We start from the raw sequence: 13,837 nt of genomic DNA, 5'->3' as shown, positions 1-13,837 counted from the left end.
GTCTATGTTCCACTCTCTTTTACTTCCAGTACGGGTCGTCCACAGTTTTTTTTATGCCTAGCTGCTTTCATCATTCGGAAGCATGTGCTGAGCACTTTTACATCACATTACTGGGAGGTATTAGTGTGACATCCCATGATTTATGTTTTTGAAGGTTATATGAGTGTTTCTCTGTGCCTCAATGGTTTGTATAATAAAAGTGGGTGCGCCTAACAATGCATTTATTTTTTGAGGCATCCAGCCCTCAAATTAAAATCCATATCATGACCTTCAATGACAGATCAAACGTGAAATTAGAGACCCGGACAGGAGATAGCAGATTGTCGCCTTCCTTGTTTTGCTATTCCGCTCAGCACCCGTCTGCTTTTTCCATTCTGTGTAGAGCTTCAAAAACGATTTCTGTATCTCTTGATAAGGACGAGGAAGCCAGAGGAGCTTCATGTGCAAAGTGCTTAAGCAAACAAAAATTTCCTGTCTTCCATATCCATAGAAAGCATTATATTAAGACTCGAAAGCCTACAGTTCTTTATTGTTCTTTTCTACAGCTGAGAAATCTCTTGGTTTCAGAGCTGTTTTTGACACAAATGCCAACTGCCTAAAGGACACTTATCAGCAGGATCAACCCTAGTAAACCACATATACTGCCTGGTGGGGTTGATCATGCTGAATACAAAGACCCTTCTCTTGCAGCAATCCAAAGTGTCTTTATTGAAACATTTCGACTTTTATTTTTGTGCTAATAAGGGGCTCTGAGCTATGCCTCACCTCCGCTATTCTCCCACAGTCACTACTTCTCTTTCACTGATTGACAGGACCCGGCATCATCAATGTTCCGATGTCTGACTTAGAAATCCGGTGCATAAACCGAGAGTTCAGATCTCGGGACCATGGACAGCATAATGAGATCTACTGGGCATGTGTTGATTGAACCCTCACTGGCCCATGTCATCAGAACAGTAAGGTGGAGATAAATTGGTGCTCCCAGGGGTTAGTCCCACCCCTTTGGGCTCCCAGCACCTCATTAGTGTGAAAAGTGGGAATTTCTCAGTGAATACACATCGGATGACTGGAAGAAGGGAATCCTTGCATTCAGTATGTCTGGTTTACTAGGGCTGATCATGCTGACGCATGCTCTTTAGGCTAAATATCTTAGGCTAGTTTAATATTAGTGGTAAATTCTTCCAGCAGAAGAACAGCCTTTCAGAAGATATCATATCCGGCATACCCAGAAAATCCCAGAGCATCACCATGCCCTTTTGGTTATAATGGGACTTTATGGGCATCCGGCCTGTTTCTGGCAGTCGTGCCGGGATTTAGATTAACAAATACTGCTGATTGTAGTCCCATTATCATCAATAGACCCCGGCAAGGTCAAGTAGTATCTGACTATGCCAGATATGATGTCTTCCGGCAGGCTGTTCCTCTGCCAGAATAATATACCGCTAGTGCTGGTTTACAGGCTAGGGCAGCGCTAAATACCTCCCATTAATGCCGGTGTCACCGGGCTCACTGCTAAGTGGAAGCCTCCGCCTAGCATTCCAATTTAGAGACCCGGTAGGTCACCGAAAAAGCCCTTGCTCTACGTAGTACAGCGCAGGGCAAGGGAAAGCATCAAATCATGAAATACTCTGATGCTCATATCAGAGGGGCTGCCTGGGTAAAAAAGAGGATATAACTGGGTTCAGCTCTGAACCCAGACAGCCCCTTTAAGGGCTCATGCACATGACAGATCCGCAAAATACAGATACCTTCCATTGCTTTCAGCATTTTTCTCATTCCCATTCTTCTCTGCAATACAGACAGGAGTAGGACATGTTCTACATACCTCCCAACTTTTGAAAATAAGGAAGAGGGACTCTATGTGCGGCACGCAAAGCACTTATCACGAATAATCGGGAGGGGAGGGACACCAGAAAGACAACAGAAGGGAGAAGTCAAAGAACTAGGCCTCAAGACTAGGGAGAAGGAAAAGGTCACCTTCTAGGAAACCCCTAGATCTGGCCCTGATTCCTGTCATTATGTATAGACCCTGAAGGTGGGAAAATACATACGCCGTAACCTAAAACCTTAGGAGCCCTGAGAGGCCCTAGAGGTAGTGACAGGAAATGAGACTACTGGTTCCTTCCCAGGTAAACGAACCAGTGTCTCCATAAGGCCTAGTAACAACAAGCACAAGGGAACAACCAAATACAAAGAGCAGTAACTTATCTTATAGAAAATGGATCACCAGAAACACAGGTAAGGTCCACACACCAACTCTTCCAAATCCAAGCAGAGAATATCAACCGCATGGTATGAAGTGTGAAACCAAACTAAATAGGGAAGCAGTAATGACCACCAGCTATGCCTGACAAGATGTGTGGTCATTACCAAGCAACAACACTGAGAATCAAGAGACTGTCAGTTAGCCTCACGTGCAGTCAGTCTCTCTGATCTTCTAACCTCTGTCACAGAAGGTACCGTGACAGCACTAGGCCACATATTTAACTCCACCCAAAACATAGCTAAACACCTAATACCACCCAGTCCCCTAAATGCCCCCACATAGCAAATAATCCCCCTTTATGCTACCACACAGTAGTTATTCTAGCACTGTGCCCCTTCACAGATTATGCCCAGATATGTGCCCCCTCACAGTACTTATAGCCAGATATAAGCCTTCATCCCAGTACCGATGCCAAGATATCTGCCCTCTCACAGTAGTGATGCCCAGATATGTGCCCTCTCACAGTAACAATGCTCAGATATGTGCCCCATCACAGTAGTTATACCCAGATATGTACTCCCTCACAGTAGTTATGTCCAGATATGTGCCCCCTCATAGTAGCGATGCCCAGATATATGCCCCCTCACAGTAATATGCCCAGGATTGTGCCCCCTCACAGTAGTTATTTCCAGATATGTACCCCCTCACAGTAGCGATGCCCAGATATATGTCCTATCACAGCAGTATGCCCAACTGTGCCCTCTCACATTAATACGCGCAGTTGTGCCCCCCTCACAGTAATATGCCCAGCTGTGTCTCTTCACAGTAATATGCCCAGGATTGTGCCCCCTCACAGTAATATGCCCAGTAAAGAGCCCCCTTCACAGACAATAAAAAAAAACTCCACATACTCACCTCGTTCCCCAGCAGCAGCAGCAGGATGATACACGAAACTCCCGTCCGGCCCCACCCCCTGCCCAGATATACAGTGTGAAGCACAGACAGAGGGGAAGAATGATGGAGCGGGGAGCCGACGAACGGCTCTGCTTCGTCATTGCAGGCAATTGTCTCTGCTTCCTATGGAAGCCAGGACAGCTGCCAGAGAGTGGGACGTACCTCCCCTGGACCGGGACCACTGGACAGCCACTTAAATCTGGGACTGTCCCACCAGATTCGGGACAGTTGGGAGGTATGGTTCTATAACTTGCAGAATAGGCACACTGATTTTCAAAAAAAAAAACCATGGCGCCGTAGAAATGAATGGGTCAGCGTGCTATATGCACAAAGTGGTCCTGTGCATAAGGCGTATTAGGTTTTTGTGCACTATAGTCTGGTGTGAACAGAACCGGAAGTGTAAACTGTCAGTCGAGAGTTAAATCCATTTGCAAGGACTGATATTAACACTTGCATCGAAACTCTAGTTTATTCTTCAAGGGGTTGTCCAGGGTTTTCACATTGATGTTCATCATGTTCTATACTCAGGATAGGTCATCAACATGACAATTTAGATAATAAAAATTCACAGTAGATTTTTTTTTTTAAAGGATCAGTCAATGTTTTTCTGATGTTTTTCCATTTTCGTTCAGAATGTGTCAGTCAGTAACACAAATATTTTTGCTCAGCGTTGGTCTAACAGTCCAGACTTATTTTTGATCACCATGAAGAGGTCCTGACCTCTCAGGAACTCGCGGTTCTCTGCCCACATCCATTTTCCATGTAATGTCAACAGGTTTTGTCCTAAATATTTTCAGAACAAACACGGAGTGCCTGGCCACGGATCGTGTTCTGTGTCACCGATGAGTATATTTGTCTTCCTTTTCCCCTTCTGTTCCTCCCGTCGTCTGTTCTGTAGCTGCAGCTGTTTGTGGTTTAGAATAAATATTACATGAATTTTATCTTCCACATTCATATACGCAGACTCTGCTCCTTTCCTGACACAGGGTCTATTTAGAGCCTGTATTATGGGGCCCATTGCTGATCTGTGTGATCCGGGACGGTCTTGATTCTTGCTCTTTTTTTTTCCTCTTATGTACATCGTTTTCTCTAAATGCTATAAATCAGCGTTCCCAATCCCAACCAATCAACATATGTGACAAATAAAGGGGTTTTCAGAGACTTTTGTGGTGATGACCTATTCTTTGGATAGGTCATCAGTATCTGATCGGTGGATTTCCGAAACCCGGGACCCCACCAATCAGCTGTTTGAGAAAGCACCGGCGCTCGCAGTAGCACCACGGCCTTCTCGCAGCTTCTCCTAGGCCAGTGATGACACATTCATCGGCCTAGACGTAACTCAGCCCCATTGAAGTGAATGTATGGCGCAGTGCTTCGTAAGCAGAGAGAAGGCCGCAAGCGCCAATGCCTTCTCAAAGAGCTGATTGGTGGGCATCCCAGGGTCACTCGACCGATCAGATACTGTCATCAGTCGTGATAAGCAAAGTTTACAAATATTTGATTTAGCTACTTCCCTGAATTTCACAAAGAAATTTGCTTTGTGACAAATTACTTCGCCACAAAGCGCATTTCTTTGTAAGTAGCAGGCGCAATGGCAGGGAACGATGATGACCCTCTAAAGCATTAGGAGCGAGGGCAGACTAATAAGCATGTTGATATGCTGGAAGAGGAGGAGGTGGAAAAAAGGAAGATTGAACTATATACCTTTTTTTTGTGGTGAAAGGGGTGCATGGGAATACAGTGTATTCAGTACATTATAAAAAAAAACAAATTTAAAGTGCCTTTATGTTCAGCCGCTTTCCTCTGGTGGAGTAGAGAAGTCAGGGGCAATCCAGGCCTTGTTCATTTTGATTAGAGTCAACCTGTCAGCATTTTCAGTTATTATGCCCCCAGCAGCACTAAATACCCGCTCTGATAAAACGCTGGTGGCAGGGCAGGCCAGCAACTCCAAGGCGTAGAGCGCCAGTTCGAGCCACATGTCTAGCTTGAGAGATGAGAAGTTCTCTTTGTAGCGTTGGTCGAGAAGGGTTAACAACCAGTAATCGGTGTTGTCCAAAATGCGTAAAATGCGTGAGTCACTGGAAAGGCAGCCTAACATAAAGTGAGCCACGTGTGCCAGAGTTCTAACAAGCAAGATTTCGCTGTCGTCATCAGGAGGATGACTCTCAAACTCCTTATCCTCTTCCTCCTCTTCTGCCGATCCACGCTGAACAGATGGAATAAACCTGCTATGGGTACTACCCTCTGTAGCGGAGGCAACCGCCTCCTCCTATTCATCATCCAATTCGCGCTGAGAAGACAAACTGAGGGTGGTCTGGCTATCACCCTGTGTAATGTTTTCCCCCATTTCCACCTCTTCCACATGCAAAGCGTCAGACTTTTGTGAGCAGCGAGCATTTGAGTAGACACAGAAGTGGGATGGTGAAGTTGATAATAGCGTTATCGCCGCTCACCATCTGTGTTGATTCCTCAAAGTTTCTTAAAACCTCACAGAGGTCAGACATCCATACCCACTCATCGCTTGTGAAGAGCGGAAGCTGACTGGAAAGACGACAACCATGTTGCAGCTGGTATTTCACTACTGCCCTCTGCTGCTCCCAAAGCCTGGCCAACATGTGGAACGTCGAGTTCTAGCGCGTGGTCACGTCACACAACAGTCGGTGAGCTGGCAATTGCAAGCGCTGCTGCAGCGTTGACAGACCAGCGGAAACTGTCGATGACTTGTGGAAATGGGCACACATGCGGCGCACCTTCACCAGTAGATCAGGCAAATTGGGGCAGGTTTTGAGAAACCGCTGAACCACTAAGTTGAAGACGTGGGCTAGGCATGGGATGCGTGTGAGCTTGCCGAGCTCCAAACCTGCCACCAAGTTACGGCCATTATCAGACACAACCATGCCTGGTTCTAGGTTGAGTGGCGAGAGCCACAGCTCAGTCTGGTCTCTTATCCCCTGCCACAGCTATGAGGCGGTGTGCTGGTTGTCACCTAAGCAGATCAGCTTAAGCATGGCCTGTTGACGCTTCCCCACTGCAGTGCTACACTGCTTCCAGCTACCGACTGATGGCTGACTGGTGCTGCAAGATGATAATTCTGAGATGGAAGTGGAGGAGGACGGGGAGGAGAAGTGGGGGTTGCAGCCACTAACGTAGGTGTATGGAATTAGGGCCCGCAATCCTTGGCATCGGTAGCACCTGTGCCATCCCAGGGTATGACTCGCTCCCGGCTCCACAATGTTCACCCAGTGTGCCGTCAGGGAAATGTAGCGTCCCTGGCCAAAAGCACTTGTGGTTAAGTGGACCTTCCCAGTAACTGCGTTGGTCAGGGCATGGGTGATGTTACGAGACACATGCTGTTGTAAGGCGGGCACAGCACACCGTGAAAAATAGTGGCGGCTGGGGATTGAGTAACGAGCAACGGCCTTTCGACATCAGACTGTGGAAGGCCTCAGTGTCCACAAGCCTAAATGGAAACATTTCCAGGGCCAGTAATTTGGAAAGTTGCGCATTTAGTGCTATGGCCTGTGGATGGGTGGCTGGGTATTTGCACTTGCGCTCAAATGCCTGTGGTAAGGACATTTGTGCGCTGCGCTGGGACACGGAAGTGGATGTGGTCGCTGATGGTGCTTGCGAAGGTCCAGGTGCAGGGCGGGAGGCATCCGGGCCTGCGCCTTCGACAGGGGATTGGCCAGCATGTAACACAGGGGAAGAGGAGGCAGTGGTCTGACCCGCAGACACTGATTGTGGACCTAGGCATTTTGCCCACCTATTACGGTGCTGTGATGCCATGTGGCGGATCATGCCGGTGAGGTTGCTAATGTTCACACCCCTGCTCCTTTTTGTATGGCACAGGTTGAAAATTACAATTCTTTTGTCGTCCGCACTTTCCTCAAAAAAGCTCCAGACTGCGGAACACCTACCCATTGGAAAGGTAGATTTCCGCAAGGGTGTGCTCCGGGAAACAGTTACGGGCCTGTTTGGTGTGGCCCGCCTTCTTCCAGCCTGTTGCGATGCTGCGGATCACTCCTCCCAGGGCCGGCCTTTGGGGTGTGCGGGCTGTGCAACAGGGGCGCCGGGCGGCCGACAGCTCGCAATGTAATATGCGGCAGGCGAGGCGGCACTTGTGTTCTCTCTCGGGGCGGGCCCCCGCCCCCTCCATCTCCCCCTCCATATCCCCCTCCCCTGTATCCAGCAGGGGGCGCCCGGCGCCCGTTGCGGTTTAAAAAAAAAGTTGCTTATATAAGTTCGGGCGGCCGGCGGCGCCCCTCATGCTGCGCCGCCTGAGCGGCTGCGGCTGAGCGCTTGCCGCTCTAAAGAATCCTGCCTGCGCCTGCTGTGTGCTGTTAATGTAGCATGGCCGAGCTCTGTTCGATCCGCGGTACAGGAGCTTTTGTTTCCTGTACCCGGCCGGACTGACAGGAAGTGCTCACTTAGTGTGCACTTCCTGTCAGTCCGGCCGGGTACAGGAAACAAATGCTCCTGTACCGCGGATCGAACAGAGCTCAGCCACGCTACACTAGAGGTGGAGGTGGGAGTAGAATGAGAGTGACAAGGGGGGAGGGGGGAGGAAATAATGAGAGTGAAAAGGGGGGAGGGGGGGGAGGAAATAATAAGAGTGACAAGGGGGGAGGGGGGGAATAATGATAGTGACAAGGGAGGAGGGGGGGAATAATGAGAGTGACAAGGGGGGAGGGGGGGATAATAAGAGTGACGAGAGGGAGGAAATAATGAGAGTGACAAGGGGGAGGGAGGGGGGGAATAATGAGAGTGACAAGGGAGAGGGGGGGAATAATGAGAGTGACAAGGGAGGGGGGGGTGGAATAATGAGAGTGACAAGGGAGGGGGGTGGAATAATGAGAGTGACAAGGGAGGGGGGGTGGAATAATGAGAGTGACAAGGGAGGGGGGGTGGAATAATGAGAGTGACAAGGGAGAGGGGGGAATAATGAGAGTGACAAGGGAGGGGGGGTGGAATAAGGAGAGTGACAAGGGAAGGGGGTGGAGAGAGTGACAAGGGAGGGAGGGGGGGGAGAGAAGAGAGTGACAATGGAGTCCCCAGAGCCAGATTGCAGCCAGAGTGCAGATCATCTTATTGTCCTGGTGGTAAGTAGACAATGCAATATGTTTATTATTTAATTGTTTAGTTATTAATACTACATTGGAAACTAATTTTCTCAGCTGGACACCGGCCGACACTGCGCATGCGCTGGGAGCCTCACCAGCGGTTAGGGTAGGGAAAAAGCACTGGCCCGTATGTAATTTTTCGCTTCCCTAACCGCTGGTGAGGCTCCCGGTGCATGCGCAGTGTCGGCCGGTGTTCAGCTGAGAACATCCATCCGATCACTGCGCCTGCGCATTGGCCCATAGTTTTTCCCTACCCTAACCGCCGGCGAGGCTCCTGGCGCATGCGCACTCTGCTGTGAAATTTCCCTAACCTGTCGTTGTGCGCCTGCGCGGCGCTGCACACCTCCTCACGTCATGTCCGGTGCGACCGGAAGTGACGAGGGTAGGGAAATCTCACGAAGTGGGGAAGTATAACATTACACCGGCCTTTGGGGTGTGTGGGCTGGTAACTACTTGGTTGGATAGTCAGCCAGCCTATGCCATGATGCCAGCAACAAGCAGTGTTAGCTCGCACAGGGCGCCTGAACACCTAAGGCCGGCCCTGACTCCTCCTCTGTACTGCTGTCCTCGCTCGGCTTGCCACCTTCCCAGGTTGGGTTAGTGACTTAATTGGCCACTACCTCCTCTTCCACTTCCTCACTGTGCTCATCCTCCTTACTTGTTGACCTAACAACAACCTGAGTTATTGACATCTGTGTCTCATCCTGATCATTAACCTCTTAAGACACTAATTGCCGTTGACTTATTGGCAACTGTGTCTCATCATCATCATCATCCACCTCGTGAAACACTAATTGCTGTTCCCCACCGTCATCTTCTTGTGACTGTGGATGCTCAAGAGTTTGCGAATCAGGGCACAAGATCTCATGTCCCTCTTCAAGCAGGCTTATCTAGAGGCCCAAATGAAGGAATGGCGCTGAAAAGAGCTCCTCGGAATATCCGAGTGTGGGAGCACTTGTTTGGCAAGATTCTCCATGGTGGGAGGAAGGAGGATCAGGGTGAGGATTCTGTTGACCAGACTCTTGGCTACTGAGACTGGACTTGGTGGAAGACAGGGTGGTGCTTAACTGACTGGAAGCATTATCTGCTGCACTGGTCTGACTTTGAGAGCGTTCTCCTGCGCCACCCTGCAAACTGGGACATGAAGCTAGGTATCGTGGATGATTGTTTTTATTGTGCTCTGGCAGCCGGCACAGTTTCAAGGCGGTCAGGGCCACGGCCTCTGAGTGCACCATCAGCATCACGCCCACTTCCCTGTTCCTTAATGCTCACCTTCTTCATATTAAATGTTATATATGCTTGAAAGTATGTCATACGTACAGTAGCGTAAGATTTGTAAGTGTATGCACCAAAAAATGTAAAAAGGTATTTGAGATGTGGAAACGTTAAACAGGAGAAATACTGCAGATAATGTCGCTGATGTCATCAGCGGCTAATAAAAAATTACAGGGAATGTCACAGGTATTTGAGATGTGGAAACGTTACACAGGAGAAATACTGCAGATAATGTTGCTGATGTCACCAGCGGATAATAGAAAATTACAGGGATTGTCACAGGTATTTGAGAGGTGGAAACGTCACACAGGGGATATACCACAAATAATGTCAATGCTGTCACCAGCGGCTAATGAAAAATTACAGGGATTGTCACAAGTATTTGGGATGTGAAAACGTTACACAGGAGATATACTGCAGAAAATGTCAATACTGTCACCAGCGGCTAATAAAAAATTGCAGGGAATGTCACAGGTATTTGGGATGTGAAAACGTTATATAGGAGAAATACCGCAGATAATGTCGCTGATGTCAGCAGCGGCTAATATAAAATTACAGGGTATGTCACAGGTATTTGGGATGTGGAAAGGTCACACAGGAGATATACCACAGATAATGTCAATGCTGTCACCAGCGGCTAATAAAAATTACAGGGTTTGTCATAGGTATTTGGGATGTGGAAACGTTACACATGATAAATACAGCAGATAATGTCGCTGATGTCAGCAGCGGCTAATATAAAATTACAGGGAATGTCACAGGTATTTGAGATGTGGAAACGTTAAACAGGATAAATACCGCAGATAATGTTGCGGATGTCAGCATCGGCTAATATAAAATTACAGGGAATGTCACAGGTATTTAGGATGTGGAAACGTTCCACTGGAGAATTACTGCAGATAATGTCGCTGATGTCCGCAGCTGCTAAAAAAAAATTACAGAGAATGTCACAGGTATTTGGGATGTGGAAACGTTACACAGGAGAAATACTGCAGATAATATCGCTGATGTCACCAGCGGCTAATAAAAAATTACAGGGAATGTCACAGGTATTTGGGATGTGGAAACGTCACACAGGAGATATACTGCAGAAAATGTCAATGCTGTCACCAGCGGCTGATCAAAAATAACAGGGATTGTCACAGGTATTTGGGATGTGGAAACGTTACACATGAGAAATACCGCAGATAATGTTGCTGATGTTAGCAACGACTAATATAAAATTACAGGGTATGTCACAGGTATTTAAGATGTGGAAACGTTACACAGGAGAAATACCGCAGATAATATCGCTGATGTCACCAGCGGCTAATAAATTACAGGGAATGTCACAGGTATTTGGGATGGGGAGACGTCACACAGGAAATATACTGCAGATAATGTCAATGCTGTCACTAGCGGCTAATAAAAAATTACAGGAATTATCACAGGTATTTGGGATGTGGAAATGTTAGACATGAGCAATACCACAGATAATGTCGCTGACGTCAGCAGCGCCTAAAAAAAAATTACAGGGAATGTCACAAGTATTTGGGATGTGAAAACGTCACACAGGAGATATACTGCAGAAAATGTCAATACTGTCACCAGCGGCTAATAAAAAATTGCAGGGAATGTCACAGGTATTTGGGATGTGAAAACGTTATATAGGAGAAATACCGCAGATAATGTCGCTGATGTCAGCAGCGGCTAATATAAAATTACAGGGTATGTCACAGGTATTTGGGATGTGGAAAGGTCACACAGGAGATATACCACAGATAATGTCAATGCTGTCACCAGCGGCTAATAAAAAATTACAGGGTTTGTCATAGGTATTTGGGATGTGGAAACGTTACACATGATAAATACAGCAGATAATGTCGCTGATGTCAGCAGCGGCTAATATAAAATTACAGGGAATGTCACAGGTATTTGAGATGTGGAAACGTTAAACAGGATAAATACCGCAGATAATGTTGCGGATGTCAGCATCGGCTAATATAAAATTACAGGGAATGTCACAGGTATTTAGGATGTGGAAACGTTCCACTGGAGAATTACTGCAGATAATGTCGCTGATGTCCGCAGCTGCTAAAAAAAAATTACAGGGAATGTCACAGGTATTTGGGATGTGGAAACGTTACACAGGAGAAATACTGCAGATAATATCGCTGATGTCACCAGCGGCTAATAAAAAATTACAGGGAATGTCACAGGTATTTGGGATGTGGAAACGTCACACAGGAGATATACTGCAGAAAATGTCAATGCTGTCACCAGCGGCTGATCAAAAATAACAGGGATTGTCACAGGTATTTGGGATGTGGAAACGTTACACATGAGAAATACCGCAGATAATGTTGCTGATGTTAGCAACGACTAATATAAAATTACAGGGTATGTCACAGGTATTTAAGATGTGGAAACGTTACACAGGAGAAATACCGCAGATAATATCGCTGATGTCACCAGCGGCTAATAAATTACAGGGAATGTCACAGGTATTTGGGATGGGGAGACGTCACACAGGAAATATACTGCAGATAATGTCAATGCTGTCACTAGCGGCTAATAAAAAATTACAGGAATTATCACAGGTATTTGGGATGTGGAAATGTTAGACATGAGAAATACCGCAGATAATGTCGCTGATGTCAGCAGCGGATAATATAAAATTACAGGGAATGTCACAGGTATTTGGGATGCTGAAACGTTACACAGGAGAAATACCGCAGATAATGTCAATGCTGTCACTAGCGGCTAATAAAAAAATACAGAGAATGTCACAGGTATTTAGGATGTGGAAACGTTACACAGGAGAAATGCCGCAGATAATGTCGCTGATGTCAGCAGCGGCTAATATAACATTACAGGAAATGTCACAGGTATTTGGGATGTGGAAACATTACACAGGAGAAATACCGCAGATAATGTCGCTGATGTCACCAGCGGCTAATAAAAACTTACAGGGAATGTCACAGGTATTTGAAATGTGGAAACGTTACACAGGAGATGTACCACAGGTAATGTCACTGTCTGCAGCCGACACAGTCTATGGAAAAAGTACACTGGATGTCACAGATATTTTTGGGATGCGCACACGTTACAGAGGAGATGAAGCGCAGATAATGTTGCTGTCTGCAGCGGCCTAACTATTGCATGCTAATTAGCACAGGATGCGCTAAAAATACATATTGCTACCACACGCAATAGTTCTTAAAAGGACTTTTAAGTCTGTAAAGTTTTAGCAATTTAGCGCAGGTTACACTAAAAATATATATTGTTGCTGCCACACACAAGAATAGTCCTTAAAAGGACTTTTGGGTCTCTGATAAGCTTTTCAACAGAAACCCCCCCCCCCACTATCTTTCCCTTCTTCAGCACAGCTCTCCCTGACTAACACTGAGCCGAACTCGTGTCATCGGGTGCTATATAGCACCCAATGACGCATTCCGGCCAGTCAATCACTGTAATGCCAGTAACCAATATTACAGTGAAGGGCAGTACTCACCTGAACGTTTAGTGGCTGCGTAGCAGCCAACAAACGTGTGGGGAAGAGACTCGAGCATTGCGCTCGAGCACATGCAGTATTCGGCCGAATAACACCATGTGCCAAGCATCGAGATGCTCGAGCCGAACTGATGTTCGGCCGAGCATGCTCGATCAAAACTACTGATAACCAACCGCTCACATTCTGAGGATGTCCGGTTCCCTGTCACTGTTGACTTCCTGGTCTTATCAACACAGGGACATGTTACCATTGCAGCCAATAAGGTTGTAAAACCCATTTTAACAGTATGCAACAAGCTCCTAAGCTCCCCCTAGTGGAGGGGATTTCAGGCAGCCAGAGCATTATCAGATATCCAGACATGTTTGTTTTAGTTAAAGAGGTTCTCTGGGCTGCAGATATTAATGATCCAGCTCATCAATATCACATCAGTAGGGGTCTGATACCCGACACCCCCACCAATCAGCTGTTCAGGGCAGACACAGCGCCAGAAATCCAGAGGTGAGCTGCACTATCCTGACAGACACTAAATAGTGGTGGAACCTTCTGCATCTACAACGGGTGTACCCCCCCAGGGCCTCTATATCACGTCCCAGGTGTAGTACGAATGCCGAGTGGTGTAGTGTGGCCTAAATGTCTCTTTATGTGTCATGGTGCTCCTACCTGGATACTTCTAGAACCCAGGCTTTGGCTCCAAAGCAAATAAAAGGAGAATAATTGAGGGATTGGAAAGAATAACTTGAGTCCAGTCTGGCTTGACTTTGAATAAACGTTTTTTCCAAACAGTTCAGG

This window comes from Bufo gargarizans, chromosome 10 (genome assembly GCF_014858855.1).
Source record: "Bufo gargarizans isolate SCDJY-AF-19 chromosome 10, ASM1485885v1, whole genome shotgun sequence".
Taxonomy (NCBI): Eukaryota; Metazoa; Chordata; class Amphibia; order Anura; family Bufonidae; genus Bufo; species Bufo gargarizans.
Note: the sequence above shows the minus strand (reverse complement) of the source record.